The 14,211-nt window shown below is 43.3% G+C and overlaps 1 pseudogene; it reads right to left on the bottom strand.

The window, feature by feature from the left end:
- Positions 1 to 350: 350 nt before the first annotated feature.
- Positions 351 to 1,343, bottom strand: LOC125521613 (glutathione transferase GST 23 pseudogene; annotated as a pseudogene).
- Between the last annotated feature and the right edge of the window lie 12,868 nt (positions 1,344 to 14,211).

The following is a 14,211-nucleotide window of genomic DNA, read 5'->3' as shown; positions in this document are numbered from 1 at the left end:
ATTAGTGTAAAAAATGTCAAAATAGAGGGTAAAAAAGGAATTCACTCTAATTATAATGTGATGATAAATTATTTGGCAGCCATGCATGATTTATTGATGTGAAAGGGTTGCATGCGTGGGGAAAATAGTTTGTGGATTGCTTCTTTTTTGCCGCTTTCTCTACATGCCTCATGTGTGTTTTCTTGCACAACTTCGTCACAAGGGTGTACTGATCCATTTTATCCGACACACATTGCATAATGTTCTATTCTTAAATAGTTGCAATCACTAACTATTTTCTCTAAGCATGGGGCCCTATCACATCAACAATTCATGCATGTCCTTTTCGTAAAAAGAAATCTAACCCGTGATGAAAGTTTGGCAAACCATGCATGATTATGGTGTAGAACAAAATACATGCTTATTAGTACAGTACTTATTTAGTAGTATATCTAAAAAATACATTGCTTATTTATAGACTGTAGCATAAGCTCTGATGTGGCTGCTGCTTCACTGTACTGCTGCCACGATCGAGTCACTCACTACCGCTTCACTGCACCGCTGCTGCCTTGACCATGGACGACCTGTACCTCTCCTTGTTTTTGGTGAAGTAGGCGACGAGCTCGTCCCTGTCCGGCAGGAACTGCCTGACCACCTCGTCGGAGGTGTACTCCTTGGCCCACCGGCGCAGAGCAGGGTACTCGCCATCCTTCATTAGGCGCACCCCGGTGACTTCCTCCAGCACGCCGAGCCAGTGAGCCAGCGTGCATGCGGCGAGGTCGACGAAGCCGAGTGCGTCGCCCCCGAAGAACCTCTTCCCGTCGAGCTGCGCGTCCAGGACCCCAGGCTCTCCTTGGTCTCCCTCGCCAGCCGCGCCTGCTACTCGCCGTCCGTCCACATCGCCTGCCAAAGGGGTTTCAAGCACTTGTTGGCGATGAAGTCAGCCCAGAAGCGAGCGGTGGCGCGGTCGTAGGGATCCGCCGGGAGGAGACGGGGCGCCGACCCGTCGCCGTCGTCGTGGAAGGCCTCGTCGACGTACTCGACGATGACGAGGGACTCGCAGATGGCGCGGTCGCCGTGGAGGAGGACGGGGACCGACTGGTGAACCGGGTTGTGGGCGAGCAGCAGCTCGCTCTTGTTGGTCAGGTCCTCCACGAGCAGCTCGTATGGCACCCCCTTGAGCGTGAGCTGCCGAACGCCGTGATGAGCCTCACCGGCGCCGGGCCCTGTGCTGGCTGCTGCGACATCCTGAAGACCTGAACAAGTAAAATTCGCTCTCTCGAGAATGAGATAGACCGATCGCCGTAGGTGCTCAAACTGCTCTTCTCGTTGATCGTCAACTGAGTGGTCTCTGGGTTAGCTGCTAGCTGGTGTATTTATATGGGCGAGGAAGAGTGGTGGTTGCGCATGGTCAGAGATGGCGGGCTGCACGCTGCCTCTTCTACAAGGAAAGGATCCGTCGACATCTTATCCTTTTCACACCACCTGGACTGACGCTGCTGAGATTTTAAACGAAAGCAACGACACGGATGTTGATCAGCCAAGAGGTTTAGTCAGTCAGAAGTAGCTGCTGGTGTGTGTTGGATGGGTCAAGTGAGAACTTGAGAAGCTTCGTGAGAGATGGGAGAATATTGTACGCGTGCTGTACGATCGACTGGTACAGCTCAAGTGAGATAGAAGCAATGCAGCATTTGATTTACGTAAGCTATGATGAGATCGATAAGATGAGCTGGTGAGGCGGATAACCGATAACGTAATATAGTACAGTAGTAAACTGCATGTATCTATCCATGATGCGTGTCATAAGCAATGACTTCATCATTATATGCAGCGGGCTTGTTAGATCTGAGTCGACTGAGATTTAGCAAAGTCTCGGTCACATGCTCAGTCGTCCGACCGATACAGCTTTATGATTCGTGCAACATCAAAGTACTCTTTATTGCAAGACGCTCATTATATTATCTTTTACAAGAGTATCAACAATTTCTACAGGTGGATCTTCCATCCACTCCCATGCACCTTATTTCTAGCTAGTTTGGCTAAATCATGGGAAGCACAATTAGTCTCTCTAGGAGCATGCTAAAAAATAATAGGCGGAAAATCACACGCAAGGTGATATATATCATCAAAACTGCCGCCGATAGATCGAAAAAGCGACCTCCATTCAGATTATTCGATATGCATTAAACAACTTCAGATTCATAATATTCAATCCAACACAAAGAACTTCACAAAGTGCCCCAAAATTTCTATCGAAGAAAGTAGAACGAAAACGTGCATCAATCCCTATGCATAGATTACCCCAATGTCACAATAATCCGTAAGTTGAATTCCAAAACATATATCAAGTGGATCAATAGAACACCCCATTACCATCATGTGTATCCACATGCAAGACATACATCAAGTGTTCTCAAATCCAAAACTTATTCAATCCGATAATAGTGATACCTCAAAGGTAAAAACTCAATTCATCATCACAAGATACAGAGGGGAAAACCATATGATCCAACTACATTAACAAAGCTCACGGTACATCAAGATCGTGCCAAATCAAGAACATGGGAGAGAGAGAGAGAGATATTAAACACATAGCTACTGGTACATACCCTCAGCCCCGAGGGTGAACTACTCCCTCCTCGTCTTGGACACAACGGGTATGATGAAGATGGCCTCCGGTGATGATTTCCCTCTCCGGCAAGGTGCCGGAAAAGGCTTCCAGATGGGATCTCTTTGGAACAAAGGCTTGCGGCGGCGGAACAACTCATCTAGGGATCAAGGACGAAACAATTATCGAAACTCGCTCCCCGAGTCGCTCCCGCGGGCGACTCCGGGAGCCAACCCTAGCGCCACCCCCTCCCCCTTGCCCCGGCTCCCCTTACCCGCCGCCGACGGTGGCGTCGCCGGCCAAAGGCCGCTTGGCATAGGCGGCGGGGGGGGGGGGGGGGGGCTTCTTCCCGCGCCTGGAGTCATGCGTCGCGGGGCGCGGTACTCCTCAGCGGCGGCGGTGGTCGTCGGTTGTCCCTCGTGCTCGGCTCCTTCCCCTCGGCATCCTGGCGTCCTAGCGTGACTCCCGCCCTCCTCCCATGGCGGATCCGGGGTGGGTGCGGGGATCTTGCTGGCATCAGATCTAGGTGCCTCTGCCCAGATCCGGGAGGTGGCGGCGGCGGTTGCCCTTGGGGATGGCCGACGGCCAGGCCCAGGTGGTGGCGTAACGGCTGGCATCTCGGCTGCTCCATGTGGGCGGCGAGGTGTTGGCCAGCTCTGGCCAGGGTGTGGCGACACGTGTGTGGTGGAGTGGCGGCGGCTATGGCTGGTGGCGGCGCTGCCGTTCTTTGCCCCTCGCAGCGGCATGGGGGCTAGGCGGGTGGGCTGAAGGTTGGTGCTCTGGAGGCGTGGCAGCGGTTGGTGCGTGTCTAGGAGGGCGGTGGGCGGCTGGCTTGCTTGCTCGGCCGTGTGACGGCGCGGGCCGTGGGCGGCTTGGGCTGTGATACGTCTCCAACGTATCTATAATTTTTGATTGTTCCATGCTATTATATTATCAACCTTGGATGTTTTATATGCATTTATATGCTATTTTATATGATTTTTGGGACTAACCTATTAACCTAGAGCCCAGTGCTAGTTTCTGTTTTGTCCTTGTTTTAGAGTATCATAGAAAAGAAAAATCAAACGGAGTCCAATTGACCTGAAACTTCACGGAACTTATTTTTGGAACAGAAGCAATCCAAAAGACTTGGGGTGTACGTAAGGGAAACATCGAGGAAGGCACGAGGCAGGGCGGCGCCCACCCCCTGGGCGCGCCCTCCACCCTCGTGGGCCCCTCATGGCTCCCCTAACGTATTTCTTCCTCCTATATATACCAATATACCCTAAAACCATCGGGGAGCAGAATAGATCGGGAGTTCCGCCGCCAGAAGCCTCCGTAGCCACCGAAAACCAATCTAGACCCGTTCCGGCACACTGCCGGAGGGGGGAATCCCTCTCCGGTGGCCATCTTCATCATCCCAGCGCTCTCCATGATGAGGAGGGAGTAGTTCTCCCTCGGGGTTGAGGGTATGTACCAGTAGCTATGTGTTTGATCTCTCTCTCTCTCTCGTGTTCTTGAGGTGATACGATCTTGATGTATCGCGAGCTTTGCTATTATAGTTGAATCTTATGATGTTTCTCCCCCTCTACTCTCTTGTAATGGATTGAGTTTTCCCTTTGAAGTTATCTTATCGGATTGAGTCTTTAAGGATTTGAGAACACTTGATGTATGTTTTGCATGGGATACCCGTGGTGACAATGGGGTATTCTATTGATCAACTTGATGTATGTTTTGGTGATCAACTTGCGGGTTCCACCCATGAACCTATGCATAGGGGTTGGCACACGTTTTCTTCTTGACTCTCTGGTAGAAACTTTGGGGCACTCTTTGAAGTACTTTGTGTTGGTTTGAATAGATGAATCTGAGATTGTGTGATGCATATCGTATAATCATACCCACGGATACTTGAGGTGACATTGGAGTATCTAGGTGACATTAGGGTTTTGGTTGATTTGTATCTTAAGGTGTTATTCTAGCACGAACTCTATGATATATTGAACGGAAAGAATAGCTTCATGTTATTTTACTAAGCACTCTTGAATAGATCGATTAGAAAGGATAACTTTGAGGTGGTTTCGTACCCTACCATAATCTTTTCGTTTGTTCTCCGCTATTAGTGACTTTGGAGTGACTCTTTGTTGCATGTTGAGGGATAGTTATATGATCTAATTATGTTATTATTGTTGAGAGAACTTGCACTAGTGAAAGTATGAACTCTAGGCCTTGTTTTAACGCATTGCAAAACCGTTTGTGCTCACTTTTATCATTAGTTACCTTGCTGTTTTTATATTTTCAGATTACAAAAACCTTTATCTACCATCCATATACCACTTGTATCACCATCTCTTCGCCGAATTAGTGCACCTATACGATTTACCATTGTATTGGGTGTGTTGGGGACACAAGAGACTCTTTGTTATTTGGTTGCAGGGTTGCTTGAGAGAGACGATCTTCATCCTACGCCTCCTACGGATTCATAAACCTTAGGTCATCCACTTGAGGGAAATTTGCTACTATCCTACAAACCTCTGCACTTGAAGGCCCAACAACGTCTACAAGAAGAAGGTTGTGTAGTAGACTTCAAGCTCTTTTCTGGCGCTGTTACCGGGGAGGTTAGTGCTTGAAGGTATATCTTTAGATCTTGCAATCGAATCTTTTAGTTTTTTGTTTTATCACTAGTTTACTTTATAAAAGAAAACTACCAAAAAAATGGAATTGAGTTTGCCTCATACGCTTCATCTTTTTAATATCTTTCGTGAGAATGATGGAAAGGAAAATTGTGTTCAAGTGCTAGAAGAAGAAGTCTATAAAATGTTTGGCACTAAATATTTGAATGATGAGCATGATTGCAATGTTGTTAGTATGAATTCCTTGAATATCCATGATGCTAATGATATGCAAAGCCACAAGCTTGGGGATGCTATGTTTGATGATCATGATATTTTTTGTCCCCCAAGTTTTCATGAGCAAATTTATTATGATGAGAGCATGCCCCCTATTTATGATGATTATTGTGATAACTTGTATGCTATAAAGATTAATTATATCCATGAAACTTGTCATCATTATTTTAACTTTCAATTGGATTATGCCTCACATGATAGTTATTTTGTTGAGTTTGCTCCCACTACTATTCTGAATGAGAAGAATTTTGCTTATGTGGAGAGTAGTAAATTTTATATGTTTGTAGATCATGAAAAGAATGCTTTATGTGATAGTTATATTGTTGAATTCATTCATGATGCTACTAAAAATTGTTATGAGGGAGGAACATATGCTTGTATGAACTGAAATAATATCAAGTTTCCTCTTTATGTGTTGAAAATCTTGAAGTTATGCTTGTTTTGCCTTCCTGTGCTAGTTGATTATTGCTCCCATAAGTTGTTTGTTCATAAAATACCTATGCATAGGAAGTGGGTTAGACTTAAATGTGCTAGTCATATTCTTCAAGATGCTCTCTTTATGTTACAATTCTTATCTTTTATGTGAGCATCATTGAAATCATCATGCCTAGCTAGGGGCGTTAAACGATTGCGCTTGTTGAGAGGCAACACAACTTTATTTTTGTCCCTTGCTTTTTGTTCCTGTTTAGTAATAAATAATTCATCTAGCCTCTGTTTAGATGTGTTTTTATGTTTTAATTAGTGTTTGTGCCAAGTAGAACCGTTGGGAAGACTTGGGGGAAGTCTTGTTGATCTTGCTGTAAAAAACAGAAACTTTAGCGCTCACGAGAATTGCTGCCATTTTTATTTGGAAAGTGATATTTAGTTAATTATTTTTTCAGATGATTAATAGATAAATTCCTCAAGTCCAGAAATTTATTTTAGATTTTTTGGGATTCCAGAAGTTTGCGTTAGTCACAGATTACTACAGACTGTTCTGTTTTTGACAGCTTCTGTTTTTCGTGTGTTGTTTGCTTATTTTGATGAATCTATGGCTAGTAAAATACTCCCTCCGTCCGGAAATACTTGTCCTAAAAATGGTTGTATCTAGACTTATTTTAGTTATAGATACATCTATTTTATCCATTTCTAGGACAAGTATTTCCGGACGGAGGGAGTAGTTTATAAACCATACAGAAGTTGGAATACAATAGGTTTAACACCAATATAAATAAAGAATGAGCACATTACAGTACCTTGAAGTGGTGTTTTGTTTTCTTTCTCTAACGGAGCTCATGAAATTTTCTATTTTGAGTTTCGTGTTGTGAAGTTTCCAAGTTTTGTGTTAAGTTTTGATGGATTATGGAACAAGGAGTGGCAATAGCCTAAGCTTGGGGATGCCCGAGGCACCCCAAGGTAAAATTCAAGGACACCCAAAAGCCTAAGCTTGGGGATGCCCCGGAAGGCATCCCCTCTTTCGTCTTCGTTCATCGGTAACTTTACTTGGAGCTATATTTTTATTCACCACATGATATGTGTTTTGCTTGGAGCGTCATTTTATTTTATTTTGTTTTGCATGCTGTTTGAATAAAATACCAAGATCTGAAATTCTTAAATGTTAGAGAGTCTTCACATAGTTGCATAATTATTCGACTACTCATTGATCTTCACTTATATCTTTCAGAGTAGTTTGTTGTTGCTCTAGTGCTTCATTTATATCGTTTTAGAGCACGGTGGTGGTTTTATTTTATAGAAATAGATGAACTCTTATGCTTCACTTATATTATTTTGAGAGTCCTAAACAACATGGTAATTTGCTTTGGTTATGAATTTAGTCCTAATATGATGGGCATCCAAGAGGGATATAATAAAAACTTTCATATAAAGTGCATTGAATACTATGAGAAGTTTGATATTTGATGATTGTTTTGAGATATGAGGATGGTAATATTAGAGTCATGCTAGTGAGTAGTTGTGAATTTGAGAGATACTTGTATTAAAGTTTGTGATTCCCATAGCATGCACGTATGGTGAACCGTTATGTGATGAAGTTGGATCATGATTTATTTATTGATTGCCTTCCTTATGAGTGGCGGTCGGGGACGAGCGATGGTCTTTTCCTACCAATCTATCCCCCTAGGAGCATGCGCGTAGTACTTTGTTTCGATAACTAATAGATTTTTGCAATAAGTATGTGAGTTCTTTATGACTAATGTTGAGTCCATGGATTATACGCACTCTCACCCTTCCACCATTGCTAGCCTCTCTAATACCGCGCACCTTTCGCCGGTATCATACACCCACCATATACCTTCCTCAAAACAGCCACCATACCTACCTATCATGGCATTTCCATAGCCATTCCGAGATATATTGCCATGCAACTTTCAACCGTTCCATTTATTATGACACGCTTCATCATTGTCATATTGCTTTGCATGATCATGTAGTTGACATCGTATTTGTGGCAAAGCCACCGTTCATAATTTTTTCATACATGTCACTCATGAGTCATTGCACATCCCGGTACACCACCGGAGGCATTCATATAGAGTCATATCTTGTTCTAAGTATCGAGTTGTAAGTAAATAAAAGTGTGATGATCATCATTATTAGAGCATTGTCCCAATGAGGAAAGGATGATGGAGACTATGATTCCCCCACAAGTCGGGATGAGACTCCGGACTAAAAAAAACAAAAAAAGAGGCCATAAAAAAAGAGGAAAGGCCCAAATAAAATAAAAAAGAGGCCATAATAAAAAAAGAGAAAAGGCCCAAATAAAAAAAATTAAAAAATGAGAGAAGGGACAATGCTACTATCCTTTTACCACACTTGTGCTTCAAAGTAGCACCATAATCTTCATGATAGAGAGTCTCCTATGTTGTCACTTTCATATACTAGTGGGAATTTTACATTATAGAACTTGGCTTGTATATTTTAATGATGGGCTTCCTCAAAATGCCCTAGGTCTTCATGAGCAAGCAAGTTGGATGCACACCCACTAGTTTCTTTTGTTGAGCTTTCATACACTTATGGCTCTAGTGCATCCGTTGCATGGCAATCCCTACTCACTCACATTGATATCTATTGATTGGCATCTCCACAGCCCGTTGATACGCCTAGTTGATGTGAGACTATCTTCTCCCTTTTTGTCTTCTCCACAACCACCCTTCTATTCCACATATAGTGCTATATCCATGGCTCACGCTCATGTATTGCGTGAAGATTGAAAAGGTTTGAGAACACCAAAAGTATGAAATAATTGCTTGGCTTGTCATCGGGGTTGTGCATGATTTAAATATTTTGTGTGCTGAAGATGGAGCTTAGCCAGACTATATGATTTTGTAGGGATAACTTTCTTTGGCCATGTTATTTTGAGAAGACATGATTGCTTTATTAGTATGATTGAAGTATTATTATTTTTTATGTCAATATTAAACTTTTGTCTTGAATCTTATGGATCTTAATATTCTTTCCACAATAAAAAGATTTACATGGATAAATATGTTAGGTAGCATTCCACATCAAAAATTCTGTTTTTATCATTTATCTACTCGAGGACGAGCAGGAATTAAGCTTGGGGATGCTGATATGTCTCCAACGTATCTATAATTTTTGATTGTTCCATGCTATTATATTATCAATCTTGGATGTTTTATATGCATTTATATGCTATTTTATATGATTTTTGGGACTAACCTATTAACCTAGAGCCTAGTGCCAGTTTCTGTTTTTTCCCTTGTTTTAGAGTATCACAGAAAAGGAAAATCAAACGGAGTCCAATTGACCTGAAACTTCACGGAACTTACTTTTGGAACGGAAGCAATCTAGAAGACTTGGGGTGTACGTAAGAGAAGCATCGAGGAAGTCATGAGGCAGGGGGCCCGCCCACCCCCCTGGGCGCGCCCTCCACCCTCGTGGGCCCCTCGTGGCTCCCCTGACGTATTTCTTTCTCATATATATATATATATATATATATATATATATATATATATATATACCAATATACCCTAAAACCATCGGGGAGCAGAATAGATCGGGAGTTCCGCCGCCAAAAGCCTCCGTAGCCACCGAAAACCAATCTAGACCCGTTCCGGCACCCTGCCGAAGGGGGGAATCCCTCTTCGGTGGCCATGTTCATCATCCCGGCGCTCTCCATGACGAGGAGGGAGTAGTTCTCCCTCGGGGCTGAGGGTATGTGCCAGTAGCTATGTGTTTGTTCTCTCTTTCTCTCTCGTGTTCTTGAGGTGATACGATCTTGATGTATCGCGAGCTTTGCTATTATAGTTGGATCTTATGTTGTTTCTCCCCCTCTACTCTCTTGTAATGGATTGAGTTTTCCCTTTGAAGTTATCTTATCGGATTGAGTCTTTAAGGATTTGAAAACACTTGATGTATGTCTTGCGTGGGATACCAGTGGTGACAATGGGGTATTCTATTGATCCACTTGATGTATGTTTTGGTGATCAACTTGCGGGTTCCGCCCATGAACCTATGCATAGGGGTTGGCACACGTTTTCTTCTTAACTCTCCGGTAGAAACTTTGGGGCACTCTTTGAAGTACTTTGTGTTGGTTTGAATAGATGAATCTGAGATTGTGTGATGCATATCATATAATCATACCCACGGATACTTGAGGTGACATTGGAGTATCTAGGTGACATTAGGGTTTTGGTTGATTTGTGTCTTAAGGTGTTATTCTAGTACAAACTCTATGATAGATTGAACGGAAAGAATAGCTTCATGTTATTTTACTAAGCACTCTTGAATAGATCGATCGGAAAGGATAACTTTGAGGTGGTTTCGTACCCTACCATAATCTTTTTGTTTGTTCTTCGCTATTAGTGACTTTGGAGTGACTCTTTGTTGCATGTTGAGGGATAGTTATATGATCTAATTATGTTATTATTGTTGAGAGAACTTGCACTAGTGAAAATATGAACTCTAGGCCTTGTTTTAACACATTGCAATACCCTTTGTACTCACTTTTATCATTAGTTACCTTGCTGTTTTTATATTTTCAGATTACAAAAACCTTTATCTACCATCCATATACCACTTGTATCACCATCTCTTCGCTGAACTAGTGCACCTATACAATTTACCATTGTATTGGGTGTGTTGGGGACACAAGAGACTCTTTATTATTTGGTTGCAGGGTTGCTTGAGAGAGACCATCTTCATCCCACGCCTCCTACGGATTGATAAACCTTAGGTCATCCACTTGAGGGAAATTTGCTACTGTCCTACAAACCTCTGCACTTGGAGGCTCAACAACGTCTACAAGAAGAAGATTGTGTAGTAGACATCAGGCCGCGGGCGGCCGCCCTGCATTGGTAGGTGGTGGCGGCGGCGCGGTGGTGGTCTGCCATGATCTTCTCCCGTCGCGGTGGTGGCTCATGGCGGTGGTCCGGGTCGTTCACGGCGGTGGCTGGTCCTCTGGCGTCGGCCCGTCGGTGTGCGACCTGTGTGGACCTCCGTCCCTCCTCTTCGGGCGTCCGTCCGCTATCTTCGTCGATGGTTGGCCCTCCCCTAGCGACGGTCCATCACTCGTCTCGCACCCAGCAGCAGGACGAAGCTCGTCTCGCGCCTGGCAGCAGGACTGACCTTGTCTCGCACCCGGCTGCAGGACCAAGCTTGTCTCGCGCCCGGCAGCAGGACCATGCTCGTCTCGCGCCAGGCAGCAGGACCGAGCTCATCTCGCGCCCGGTGCCGAGGATGGGGTGATGGAGGCCAGCCTTGGCCAGCCTATTGGGTCTCGGCACTGGGGGCAGCCCGCGGGTGCGAAAGGCGGGTCCTTTCCGCTCATGTCTTTCGTCGGGGTACGTAGCGGCAAATCTCGTGTGAGGAGGTGTCAAGCTCATGGATGTCGGGGTGGCGACCCTGATGGTGGCTCCGCGGGGCTCTTCGGCAGAGCCCATGGCTTGGTGCTGCCCTATTGCCACGGCTGTGTGGGCGGCGTGGTAGCCGGGGTGTGGCGTTCTGCGGTAGTGATTGGTGGCCGGGGTGAAAACCTGCTCTCTCTTCGGATGGATCGGCGGCGGCAGACTCGCTCCCTTCTTGAAGGCGTCGTCACGGCTCTCATTGCCCTTCGTGTTACTCCGGGGTAAACTCTGATCCTCGGATCGGGCGGCGGCGCCGCTCTGGTGTCGTTCGCTTCATGAAGGCACCGCCTTGGAGCCCACGGTTCGTCATATGTGGTTTCACCTTTTCGCGTAGTGCTAGGGATGGTGTTACTGCGCTCAGCGTCTATGTATCTTGCCTTGGGTGTGTGTGTGCGGATGTTGTGTGGGCATGCGTTTGTACTGGGTGATGTTGATCGATGCTTTATATATAAAGCGGGGCGAAAGCCTTTTTTGGTAACAACTCATCTAGGTTAACTTTCGGGAGTTTCCGAATATATACGAATTTTCAGCGTTAGAATCACGCGAAGAGGAGCTACAGGGGGCCCACAAGGTATCTTGGCACGGCCGCCCCACTGGCCGTACACAAGTACCTTGTCACCTCCTCGTGGCTCTTTTGGTACTCTCTCGAAGCTTTGGGGGTCTCTTATATTCCAAAATTTTTTGTTAAAAAGTTTCGTCGCGTTTGGACTTTGTTGGGTATGAATTTCTAGAAAAAACAAAAACAAACAGAAAACAATAATTGACACTGGGCACTATGTTAATATGTTAGTCCATGAAAATCATATAAAAGTGCATCAAAATTATAGAAAATATAATAAACATGGCATGGATTCTTCATAAATTATAGATATGTTGGAGATATATCAGAGCCTTCCCGAACCTCAACCTCGAGCTCGAGATTTATTGACGGGAAATCTATCGGGATGGTGAGTTCATTCGTCCTGAAGGGAGAACATGTCGGACACTGCCGGCTTCAGCATGTGCTGCTCAGCTTCTTCAGTCCGAGCCCCGAAGCATTCGTCGGTGGCATGCAAACTGCACTAGCTGCCAGGAAGTGGCTGTGCTTCGCCAGTGGCTTCGCCAGTAGAAATATACCCAGCGTGGTGGGGGTAGGACCGGCCCATAGGTCGGGCAAATAAGGTGACAGCCTTGGCACGAAGAGGAGGAAGGCTCCAAATGTTAAATATATTACTAACCGCTATAATATAAGTCCAAAATATTATTGCGTATGGGTAAAATAAAATCTTAATTTTAAACAATATGACACATCAAAGTGACAACCAATCTAATAGGCGGCAAAAAGCTTCATTAGCCTACTACTCTCTCCGATAGACATCCTGAGGTTTGTAGTGAAATATATGTAAACTAGAGTTCTACGTTTAATCCGTACATCACTTTTTCTTTCAGAAGCTGACATAACTCTTGTATACACCATATGAAACCGAATGTCTATATTAACATAAAAAATAAACGTGTGTGCATAACGAAATCGGTGATATGTTTACGTGTTTTGATGGTCGGTGCTATTACAGTACCATGCATATGTAGAAATGATTACCGAATCTAACTTACAACACATTTGTAAACGATACAATTTATACTCTACATGGTTCTATAAATATGCACGCTTAATAATATACTAGAAATTACCATTAAGATATTAGTTATACATTACTTTTTGGAAACCTCTAATGTGATATTGAATTAAACTAAATTATACATGAACATATGCACATACATACAAAAATGTACGTGTGGACAATATAATTTGTGGATTCTCACAAAATAATTTAAAGATAATTTCCATTATAACACTTGATTTTAATTTAGCATAAAGAAATAATTGATGACATACACTACAATTGATAACCAATATAAAGTGGTTAACTATACCACCTAAATTATGTGGTTAACTATCCTAACTAAGTAATAAAAATTTAAACTTCTTAACATTATATTATGATAGAATATAAAAATAAATAAGTATAAAAGTTAGGTATAAAACTATTTATTTTATTTTGCCCCGGGTGCCAAGTCCATTTTTTTTTCATGTTGTCTCTAGTTAGAATAGTATTCTGACATACTTGCTAAAATAAAATTTGGATCTTAAAAGTTAATTGGGCATCCCAAATCCATTTGAAGTTAGAACAAGCAAAGTTTCTCTCCAGCCACATACATTTTGTGCTATACTTTTTTGAACTGTCTAGTTTCCAATACACCTTATCACGGAGTTCATTGTGTGTTAGCATTAACAAATCATTTTTCAATTCTTCCCTCTGTTTCACCATCTCAGGAGACATCCTTCTCCTAAAAGAAGAGATCTGATTCAAGGACCCAATTTTGTCAACAATACAGTTTTGTTCAACACATATTTAAAACAGCAAAAGGGAATTTATCTTTAAAAGTAATTCTACCCTTTAATTCATCCAAACCACATCCCCACTATTCAGTTTGATCAGTATGCCCAGAGATTTCCAACATGACGAGTCACTACTTTTTGATTTTACTATAGAAACAGAGGATTTTTTAAGTAGTTTTCCTTAACAATATCTTGCCAAAGTTCCTTATTTTTATAAGGTTTCCACCATCATTTCACCAGCAAACTTATATTTTGTTTTCTCAAGTACTTTACCCCAAGGCCCCACTTCTTTTTGGATCCACAAATACGACCCCACTTTACCATATGATAACCTTTTTTCCCCTTTACTATGCCAGGAATTTTTTATTTTAGGTTTGCCCCACTTCTCCAAAGTGGTTTTTATTTAGCAAAAATATAGACACGTAAAAGTTGGGACATGTGACATCACATAATTCACTTTTATAAGGCTTCCTCCTATAGAGAGCACTTCACTAA

Source organism: Triticum urartu, chromosome 7A, assembly GCF_056163025.1.
Source record: "Triticum urartu cultivar PI428250 chromosome 7A, HENAU_Tu73, whole genome shotgun sequence".
Taxonomy (NCBI): Eukaryota; Viridiplantae; Streptophyta; class Magnoliopsida; order Poales; family Poaceae; genus Triticum; species Triticum urartu.
The sequence above is the reverse complement of the archived record's forward strand: the minus strand, read 5'-3'. Positions and strand labels throughout refer to the sequence as shown.